Raw genomic sequence first — 11057 nt, forward strand, 5'->3', positions numbered from 1 at the left:
TTTTAGAAGCATGGATGGGTTTGTGCCAGGGTCATATGTAGCTGAAGAAGGTAAACAGGTGGCATTAGAGGGGTCTGCACTGTTGGGTGTATAGCTGGAGTCCCCTAGGATGTACCAGAAGCGGCTGACAGGGGGGGAAAGCAGGATATGGACTCCCTTTGCTCAGCCCCACACTCTTCCTGACCCATGGAGAGGCTGAAAGTGAGCTGATGGAGAAGGGAAGGGAGAGGAGAGGTGGGGAGCAGGAAGGAGGCACAACCAGCCCCACCAACCACCTTGCCTCTCTGCATCCCAGTTCCATTTGCAGATTTATTAAATCGAGAGCCAATTCCAACATAATTTCTTTCAAGCAGCTCCACCTCGCAGGTGTGCGGAATTTATTTGAGATAAAGAAAACCATTACAGAGAGACAGCAATCTTCAAAGACCACCTCGGAGACCTGAGAGAAATAAAAACACTAGCCCGTGCAAATGTGCAATTAAGTTTCAGAATACTCCTGCTCCATGAAAAGCTTCGTCCCTGCAGAGAACAGGCCTTTAAGGCAATTTTCCCAAACCCTATTCAGCATTCACTCAAAAATGCCTTTTTAAAACAACATGTGATTTTTTTTTTCCCCTCTCTGCCTTGCTCCTCCTCCCCCCTGCACTTCCTCCATCACTTCCAGGTGGGATGCAGACAGCTCTGGTTGGGATGTGGTTCCTCCCCCTTTGAAGGGGGACATGGGGCACAGGGGGGTCCCATCCTCCAGTCATGTCAGATCCACAAAACAGGAATTTTTAGAGCTGGTCTTGTTATTCAAGGAGAGCATGACACCAGCATGGCTCCGCCTGGGGACAATTTGCCAACTATTCCCAGTTGAAGGAGCTTCATATCCCTTATTCATGGGTCATTCTCTGCTTGGTGATTAATTAAAAATGCATAATTAACCTGTGGAACGCACTGCCACGAGGTATCGGGGAGGCCAGGAGCTTAGCTGGATTCGGGGGAGGATTATATGTTTAAATGGATAATGAGAACATCTGGTGGTACATTAACAGGGATGAAGGAGAATTAGGGAGAAGAGCCTGGCTTGCCGCCGGCACAGGGTGCAGGAGGGCAACCACGGGGCTGGCTCAAAGAGGGCACTGCTGGTCCAGCTCCAACCTTGGCAGAGACACCAATGCATCCATGCACCCTTGGGAAATGCTATTTTGGGAAGGAGTGGGTGTGCTTGGGGATAAGGGAGTGACAGGGCTGGTTGCCTTTGGGTTGGAGGTGGCTGCCTGGGATGGTGGGATGGTCACTGTGCCGGCAACTCCTTGCCAGAGCACCCAACCCAGCAGCCACTGCTTGTCCATGGAGAATGGTGGGGTGACACCGACACCCAAAGACACCCCAATAGCTCAGCCACAGTGTCCTTAAAACCCCAGGAGAGCATCCATCAGCTGCAGCATCTCCTGCAGATGACACCACGCTTGCATGCACAACCATCCGTGCTGCCGTCGGTGAGCTCTAAAGTCATGGCACGCAACCAAGAATCCAGGGAAAGTGCAGGAAACACAAGACCAAGCCTCGTCCAAGGTGGCCATGCAGCGTATCCCAGGCCTAGGCCATGCAGCCCATGCAACAGGCACTTCCTGGGGGTCTCCAGCTTCCAGACAACACGTGGGTCCTGGGACTGGCACAGACCCTTCTCCCTATGGCAGCATCCCCCATCCACCCCAGGCTTCATGCCAGAACACAGACACTTCCCACCATCCTTCTTTGTATGGTGGGCACAGGCCATGTGCTTGCTTCACTTTTTTCCCCCAGCCACAGAAGTTTTCTTAGAAAAGCCTGTCAGACAAGCCAGCAACTCCAGAGCAAACTCCAAGCTGACGACAGGATTACTAAATCCCTGTCAGCAAACAGGGCTCAAGCAGCTGCTCTTTTGCATTGTAAATCTGCTGCTCCATTGTTAGCACCAACTGATGGTTGTGCAAGGCCTGAGAACCACAACATCTCGGGGTGCAGAAGTGCTGAGGGCTCTCAGCAATATCCCCAAGACCTGGGGGTGTCCTCAGCCCTTCATCCAACGGCACGACCAGGACAAAGCCAGGCGCCTGGCATGGCTCATGCTTTACAGCAGCTTGGAGAAGGAGGGGATGCTCAGTCCTCCCAGCAGCACATGGGATGCTCCTGCTGTCCCTTCACTGCATTTTGGAGGTGAAGCCATGGGCTCAGCGAGATTGGGCAACAGGAGGGATTGTGGGTGTCGCAGCACCCCTGGACTCGCTGCCTGTCCCCAAGGATGAGGTGGCTGCAGCACATCGTGCTCAGCCTGCCGAGCGTGGACGGGGCCTGCCGGGCCGGGGTTAATCTTGTTGTCACACTTTCCCTCCTTCTTGCTGGCTCGGCGCGCTTTGACCCGCTGTGAAATTGTGGCCAACAGCACTGAATATTTTAAGAGCAGCAATGCAGTGATGGCCGCACGGAGGAGCAGCAAGGCAGGCCGGGAGCTGGGCTGGGCCCTCGCCTCCCCCCGCCACCACCACCAACCCATTAGCACAGTTCAGGGAAATCTAAAAAATTCAAAAGACACTGAAATATGCAGCATTTTGCTCTCTCTGGAAATGACGCGCTTCGCTTCCCAGATGCTCCCGAGTAGGAGGTTGTAAATAAGAGCCTTTATGGCACAGAGGGTGTTGCCGATGGGGCTGCTGGATGCTGCAGAGACCAAAGTGACACCCAGTCCTTGTCCTGCCCCTCGCTGGGGACAGGTCCATGCTTGGGCTTGGAACAGACCTACGCTGGCACCAGTGCCCATCTTCACTAGCGCAGTGAGGGGACACCAGCCATTAGAGGATCTTCCCCTCTCCATCCTTGGCCTCTGCCAGCTGCTCTCTGCCCCCTTCCCCCCAGGATATCCCCTCGCCACATCCCTCCTCCCCTCGGTCGGGCGGCCGGGACGCGGGTGCCGCAGGACCTGCCGCAAACACCTGTCCTCAGCACTTCTGCTATCTGGGGCACAACAGAGCAGCAGCAGCGAGGAATTACAAAAAAAAAAAAAAGGGAAAAAAAAAAAAAAGCCCTATTTGCATAAACCTCCCAAAAAGAGGAGCCAGAGCCTAAGCCTGGAGAGCTGGAACATCAGCTGGGGATCACCAGAGCTGATAGTGAGTGTAATAAGTATTAGGGGAGCATCACCTGGACTGGGGTATGTTCTGCCACCAGGTCCCCACACGTCCCCAAAGTGCTGCCCCAGGGCTTGACACCCCATCTAGGAGTGACATTGGGACACTTTTGCATTCAGGTCTTAAGAGGGCAGATTAATCGCCCTGTGCTGGATCTGTCACACGCAGGGATATATATTCTTCTCTGAATTTACAAGTAGTTCTGTCTGAGAAATAAACAACTGGAGATAAAAATTACATTGTCACCGTGCAGGTGTGATCGATGGAAGAGACAAGCCCTCAGAGTGCCAGCGAGGTGCCACTGGCACAACCCGCCCAGGGAGCACCGGCCCCCGGAGCAGCCGGGAAATGCCAAAGAGACTTTGGGAAAAGTGTCAGGATGTACTCCACCGACCCCAGCCTGTTGTGTCTCTGTCCCAAGGTCCAGGAAAGGTAGGGACGGCCACCTAGGCCATTTCAAAGTGAGGAAGATGCTGAACCGTGCAGAAAACAACACTGGTGTTGGGTGAGAAGCATCCAGGATGCAGCCATGGGAAGATGCCTGGAGCAAAGCAGTCAGCGGCAGAAAGGGCTGCAGCCCCCAGGTCAGCTCCTCGTAAAATCCTGTTGAGCTCTATCTTGAGCCCCCAACCCTCCTGTCCAGCGTGTTTCCAAGGTCAGCAATGGGCATAAGTCAGAGCCAGGCTGGCAGCCACCACGTTCCACAGGGATGCGCAAGAAGGATTGATGCAGTTTACACAGGGCCCCTTCCTAGTTTGGTTTCTCCTTCATCTTTCTCTGCTTCCCGTGGCTGCATTGCCTTGGCCCGGCCTGTCATGGTGTGACAGAGCACATTGCCTGCTGGGGTCACTCCCTGAGGAGGAACAGACATTGGCTTTCCCATAGTTTAAATCTGAATTCACACTGAAAGCGCTAAAAAAGCTATGCATGATCCTCTTCCCAGCCTTCAGCATCCTGAGGAGTCATGACTCGGCTCAATGTGCTGGAATGGAGATCCCAAAACCATCTGGGGACACCCAGGTGCCCCCGAGGCTGGTGCCTTGCTCCAGGCTGGCACCCAGCAGCTGGTCCAGCAACTGCCTTCCATCTATTAATAAAGCTGGAGCAGCTGGTAGAGCATCCACCGCGCCAGTCCTCGGGATTTATCCACACCGCTCTGCCTTATCAGCCATGCTTTTCACAAGCACTTAAATTCAGGAGGAAAAGGAAAAAGTGAAATCAGATAGAAATGCAGGTCTGTTTGCTGTTTTCTCCAATGAAATGGTTCTGGGTAAACAGCAGACGCCTTTGATGAAATCCCAGCAGGCTTAAACAATAAAGCTGGTTACAAACTCAATCTGGCGCAGATATCAGATCTGAAATTGTTTCAAAAAACATGTCAACATTTTCTAATGCTGCTGCAAAACTTCCTCGGCACCTTGCCACAAGCCTGCGTCTGTGACGCAGGGCCCGCGCCGCTGTCCCGCCGCTGCTGTACTTCCCACGGGGAATCCTGCCACAGGACCTCTGCACCCCTCCACCTGCTGGGAGACCCTGAGCTATAGGAAGAAGCTTGGCATCCCCTTGGAGGCATGAGATACACATTCCCTGCTTCAGGGCGCACCATGTTGTTTTCCAGCTGTAAATCCAGTCGCCATCCCCCTCAGCCTGGCTGAGCCTTCGCGGTGCTAGAGGTCTGGCAGAGTTGCTAGAGGTCAGGCAGGGTGGGTGTCCCTCTCATCCCATCCCAGAGACAGAATTCAGCCCTGGGTTCATCCCAGGCAACACCAAGGACAATTGACTTTTCCATGAAAAAACAATTTGCAAAGCACTGTGGTGGCAGAGAAGCACAGCCTGGTGCTCCTCTCACATTTTGCCTCCCGTTTGTCACCTCTGCATCCTGCTGGGACTCCAGTCATGGCTCAGGGCAGGATGAGGCTGCGTGGGGATGCACAGGTCCATCCGACGGAATGCCTGGCTGGGGACAAGGCTTGGTCCCTCTCCTAAACCTACGGCACAGGCTGGGGGGCACAACAGGGACCATCCAGCGCTGGGCAGCTGGGTCAGGACGACAGGCACTTTGGCAGCTCCTGTTAATGAATGCCCTTCTGTCAGTGTCAGAGTGACAGGGACCATCCAAACTCAGAAAACACGTGGGGCCGGGGTGTGATGACGCAGGTCCCGTGTTGGCATTGCCAGGACCAGCCTGCCAGTTACCCAGCACTGGCACTCCCCAAACTGTGTCAGCACTTGAGGTCTCTGGAGGACACCACAGGGATGCAGGTCCCCAGTGGGAATTGAGGTGAGGGGGCGAGAGGCTGAGGAGGAGGCTGAGGAGGAGGAGGTAGCAGGTCTGGTTACATCACGAGTGCAGACCCTGTCTTAGCTCTGGTTAGGAAGCCAGTGCCAGCTCTGGGGGGGTGTGGGGTCCCCCCAGGGATCTGCTCCACGAGTGTGGGGGCAGACACCAGCTCCCCATGTTGGATTCAGCCCTACATATACCCTATCCTGCATCCCTATAGAAGCCCCCAGCTCAGAGCTGATGCCTGGCACAGTTCATGTCCCTTGTGGCAGAGGACAAGGGATGGCTCTGCTGGAGCAGAAGAACCTTCATCCCTCCCAGGAACTGGAAAGGACAAAGGGGACGAAGCAGGGCAGAAGGATGATGAAGAGGGGTGCAGGGGGCCAAGCCTCAGCTCCAGCACAGCACAGGGGGAGGTGGCAGACCTGACCCCTCTGCAGAGGTTGCCTTTGCCATCGATCCCTGTTGCACTCAGGCTCATTAGGGCCGGGGAGCTGCTGCGAGCGGCTGCTGGAGGAGACAGACGGGGGGAGCGCTCGCCGTGGCTCCCTGGATCGTATTAAATATTTACTTTGTTTTGTTTTGTTTTTCCCAGCTATATTGATCAGAGATGGAGTGGGGAGAGGGGCGGGGGGGGGGGGGCGGCTGTCGGATGCTGGCAGGGAAGAGCAGAGGCAACGGCTGAGCTGCAAAACGGGGACAGACCCTGACAGGGTGCTCCCGAGGGATTCACCCTCGCTCCCCAGGGGCTCTCAGTGCTGTCACCCTGCAGAGTTGCTCCTCCCAGAGCCATTCATTCTCCCCTCCGGGGTCAGGACAGGCATCACCAGCACATGGGAGTCTGCAGCGGGGCAGCTCCCACTTCCCATCCCGTGCCTGCCCCATCTCAAGGGATGCAGGATGGGGGGATGCCCAACGCGATGGCATCTCATGGCAGGGGGTATCCCCCTGCCCCGGGTCGGGAGGTGCCCCCCGCATCCAGGCTGGGCCCCGGCAGCGGCCGCGCAGCCGGCGCTGTTTCTATTTCGAGAGGAGCTCTACTGGAAAAGGAACAAAAGCCGAGGGAAGCTATAAATAGCCGCCTCCTTCACACCAGCGCCTCCTTCGCCCCAGCATCCCGCGGCCGGGGGGGGTCCCGGAGCACTGCCCGTGCTCGGCCCCACCACCAAACCCCCTCCGTGCCTTCGAGCCAACACCCCCATCTGAAAATCAGAGGGAATAACACTCTGGGGAATATCTGCCGCCGAAGCAGAACTGGCTCTGAACAGCGGTTTGCCAAGTTGCCCGGTGGCTCTGCCCAGCCGCAGCCCAGTTCCCGGGAGATTTGCCGCTGCCCAGCCAGGCTCTGCACCCACGAACACCTCTCGGGGATGGATTCAGCCACCTGGGGATGCTCCTCTCGTCCCCGGCCCTGTCTGCGGCTGGCAGGGAACAGGAAGAGCCGAGTGGCTCGGGCAGACCTACTTTCAAGGCTTTAATCCTTTTTGCTTAAAGAATCTTTTTTTTCCCTCTCCTCTCTCTTTCTTTTTTTCCCTTTCTTTTCCTTTCCGTGCGGCAAAGATGGGGTCTGATCAGAGGAGAGACGCAGGGAGCTGACAAGCTGCGGCGTACGGAGAGAAAGGAGAAAGAAATACATATTTATTACCCTCAATTATTAAAAAATAGATAGCAGCAGATCTTAGGCCCTGGCAGAGGCACTGCAGAGTCGTTTGTCTGAGGACTATTTTGTTTTTTAAATTCCATTGAAATTATAATACTCTGGGCTTGTTAGCACAAACACCCCAGCATATCCCTGCCGAGGGGGGATCATCCCGACCCCTCTCCCAGCTCTGCTCTGCTCCCCGCAGGGTGGCTGTATCCAGCACCTGATGGGATGCCGAATTTGCAGGCAGCAAGGAGGGAGGGCAGCTCGGGAATGCAAGAGCTGGCGGCAGATGCAGCCGGCAGCCTTTGTCCCCGTCTTCCTTCATCCTGGGGGGATCAGAGGGGCTCTGCCCCATGCAAGCACATCCCCATGCCCAAGTGCACACGGATGCCTGGCTGGGTGAAGATCTCATGGACACGATCTCACCCAGGCCACCAAGGGCCAAAAAGTCCCATGACATCCTCCATGCCCAAGGATGGGCTTTGCACCCTTTGCGTGGCACCGATGGGGGGTCCCGTGGTCACGCGGACGGGGTTTCCCCAAGCAAACCAATGCAAACGTTGGTGCAAACGCAGCTGGAAAAAATAGAAAGCGGTTCCCAAGTGCGGCACACGGGGCTGGCGGAGCCGCTGGCACCTCCCCTCCGCTTGCAGGGCTGCTCCGTGAGGAGCCCTGCCAGAGCAGCAGCAGCCAAATTCCCTCCCGCCGCTGCTCCCCGGTAAACAACGGCTGCAGCCTCCCCCTGTGATGGTGATGCTGGGACATGGGGAGCATGTGGAGCATCTCTGACACCCTCTAGCTCTTGCACCACACTCTCCCCACAGCCAGGATCTGTTAGGATGCAATGGACCACCACGGACCCACAGCCTACTGTGCCACCACCTCTCCAAGGCCAAAACCCACTGCCACCCCGTCCTGCTGGCCACGAGCTCGGGAGAGACCCAGCCCTGAGTGGAACCAGGTTTTGGCACCGGGAGTCACTGAAGCGGTCACAGCTCTACCAGCCCAGGCAGGAGCACCACTAAAAGCTGCTCACCAAGGCTGGGCTGGCACCAAGCTGCCGTGCCGGCTCCGAGCCGCTGTGCCAACGCCGCCGGGAAGCAAGCAGCCAGTGGGCACATGTGCTGCTAAAGAGGAAAAGGAGCTTTCTACACCAAATGGAGCATTTTCTGCTTAATAACCCCCAATCCTAATCTGCACAAAGAAGATTGCCCCCTGCATCTCCCCGTCCTGCATCTGCTGCTTGCTGCTGCCCGCTCTTAACGCCCGGGCACAGTCACGGCTGCCCCACCAGCACGTGCCCTCAGCAGAACAGACAGGAGAAAGACTGGCCACTGGCACTTCCCAAACACTGAGCTGGGCACAGGCATCTCCTCTGTCAGCATCGAGCCTCCATCATTTGTCATCAGTAAAAATAATATTCCTAAAAGTGTCCCCCCTGATTGCCGGGCGGCAGGCGCAGGGCCGTGGGTTTCCATGGTGATGCTGTTCCGCAGGGATGGTACGGGGGATCGGTGGGATTGGTGCTTCCTCAGTTTGGGAGATGGGACATGGCACTGACATCCAGAGTGAGGACAGCACCAGCCCTGCTGCTGGTGGAGGGACCCGAGGCTGAGCCAGATAATCCCACCTTGAGCTGGGGCAGCATCACCCAAAATAGCAGGGAAAGAGCATTGCCATCGGAGAGGACAAGGATGCTCCTGCATCCCAGTGGTGCTCCTGGGGCCATGCCCTGCATGCCTGCCTGTGCCAGCACATGGACCCCTGGCTCCTCCTCGCTGACTCCCACCACATCCTGCTTGCTCCCAACCCCACGGCTCTCTGCAGTTGCCTCCACTGTTAAATCAGACTCCAGCCTCTTTCAGTGGGTTCTAAATTAGGGCAACACCTCGCTCATCCCAACCTGCTGGGAACCCAAACAACAGCCATCGTTGCTGGGGTACGGGTGCCTCTGCTGCTGCCACTTCACCAAAGCGCTTTGAAAACATAATCTGCTGTTAATAACCCGACTTTATACTGAATGTGGCTAAGCCCTGGAATTGCACTTTGCAAACAAAAGCCCAAGTTTTTGGCTGTTTGGAGGAGGCTGGAGCAGCTCCCTGGGGTGAGGATGGGGAGCAGTGTCACCCAGGGGTGTCCCAGTGTGCGGCAGAGTGGGACGGGCAGCTGCCCCCAGTGATGTGGGGCTGAAGTGGCCGTGTCCCGGGTCATTCCTCTGCAAGGGGGATTTGCTTCCGTGCTGCCACAGGGGCACTGCCGGGAGCTGGGGACATCCCGGTGAGAGATGGTCCTGGTCACACCTGGCCACCACCGTGTCCCTCCAGGCTCCCACACTTTTCTGCCTGGTTTTTGCCTTCAAACGGGATTTTGGCTCTTGCTGTCAAAACCCATCAGTGCTCCAGCGGTTTCCAGCAGTCTAAGTCCCTGCCCTGGCCCCAAGGCAACAACATCCCACTCACGGTCTCATCCTGCAAACCACAGAGACCCACTGCCCGCGGTGCTGGCTCGTGCCGCCGGCTCCAGCACCATCAGGTGCTTCAGGGAGAGGTGGGTGTGAAATCACGCCAGAGAATGCATATTTTTACGTTTCCCCGGCAGGTTCACTGATGTTTTTAGGGCAGTGCTTCGAGGCCACCTGGAGTGTCACCCACAGCCTCCAGCACCCGGATGGCTCTGCGGGGTGCCGGGTGCGGCATTTTAGGCTAAAGGTGGGAATAACATTCAGCCAAGCGTGGCCATGGCTCTGACCCTGCCAGGCTCCATCAGTGCGGGTCACCAAGCGGCGACGGCTCCTTTGCATCCCGGCTCCAGCTCCAGGTCTAAGCAGGTCTCATCTGCCAAGCCCTCCTCCTTCCCCCCCAGCACCGCCACAGGGACAGCCTGGGCCACATCCTGACCTCCCCCCCACTACCCTCCTTACTTCACCAGGCACAGAGAGCTTGTGGCTTCCTCTCAGCTCTTTAGGAAATTAAACTTTTATAAGCAGAAAGGTTTCTCGGCTCTTGGCTCCCCAGCACAGGAACCGCAGCCCAGCCTGAGCCTGCACCCTGCCCACTGGCTGCTCCCCTGGCAGGGAGGGATGGAGGCTGGATGCCCCATCGATGGGTTGAGTGATGGCAGGGACAGGTACGTGGCTGCCCATGACCTTGGTGTCATCCTTGACCTGGAAATCTCCTTCTCCTGCATCGCCAGTGTTGCACTCCTGCCTGCAGCCACCTCTGGCAGGGCTCTGACACCCTCGCCCAGGCTGGAGCTGCACCTCACGCTGTCACCCACTGCCACACCATCGATGACATCCCAGCGCACAAAATCCACCCTGACTCCCACCAGTGTCTCCACGGATGAAGCTCACGGGGCGCAGGAGGCCCAAAATGCCCCCAGGAATCGCAGCACTTCCCTGGCCACGCCGCCACCATCCTGCCACAAACGCCTTCACCCGTGTGGCACCGCGTGCGAACCTTTTCCCCCGCGAGCAGGCACAAGGAGCTGCTTCCCTCGGAGCTGTCAACCATGGCTCGGATCCTGCTGCCCCAAGCCCTGCCACGTCCTCCAGCCTCAACCCCAGTCCCCGGCAGTGGGATGTGGAAGGTGGTGGCAGTGCCACCATCAGCCTGCGCTGCCTCCCACCAGCACAGCCTTGCATTGCCACCACCCTTGACAAAACCAGCCGCCCTCGAACCCCACAGAGAGGTTTGGCCCCAGCCCAGCACCGTGGCAGCAGCTCTCCCCATCCTCCCTCATCTCACATGTGGGGTGTCCCTCTGCATCCCACTTGGGGTGAATGCTGGGGGCCAGGACCCCCTTCCCAGGGACACCTGGCCACGGTGAGGTGGAAAGGGGAGAGCCTCTCGGCGGGATGGAGGCCTCTTCTAACTGCCTGTTGAATTATTCAGGAATGGTATTAACTTATAAATGAGTGTGTTTGACTGATTTTGTGGTTGATGTACAGATAAATTCTAATGAAAGACAGCTACAAGAT

At 56.9% G+C, this 11057-nt stretch overlaps 1 protein-coding gene across 1 annotated transcript in view; it reads right to left on the reverse strand.

Moving 5' to 3' along the window:
• The window catches only part of RTN4RL1 (reticulon 4 receptor like 1), a 29552-nt gene that overhangs the window by 16831 nt on the left and 1664 nt on the right, over window positions 1-11057 (reverse strand). The window lies entirely within an intron of this gene.

This window comes from Pipra filicauda, unplaced genomic scaffold (genome assembly GCF_003945595.2).
Source record: "Pipra filicauda isolate LSUMZ 115617 unplaced genomic scaffold, ASM394559v2 scaffold71_size5581439_pilon, whole genome shotgun sequence".
NCBI lineage: Eukaryota > Metazoa > Chordata > Aves > Passeriformes > Pipridae > Pipra > Pipra filicauda.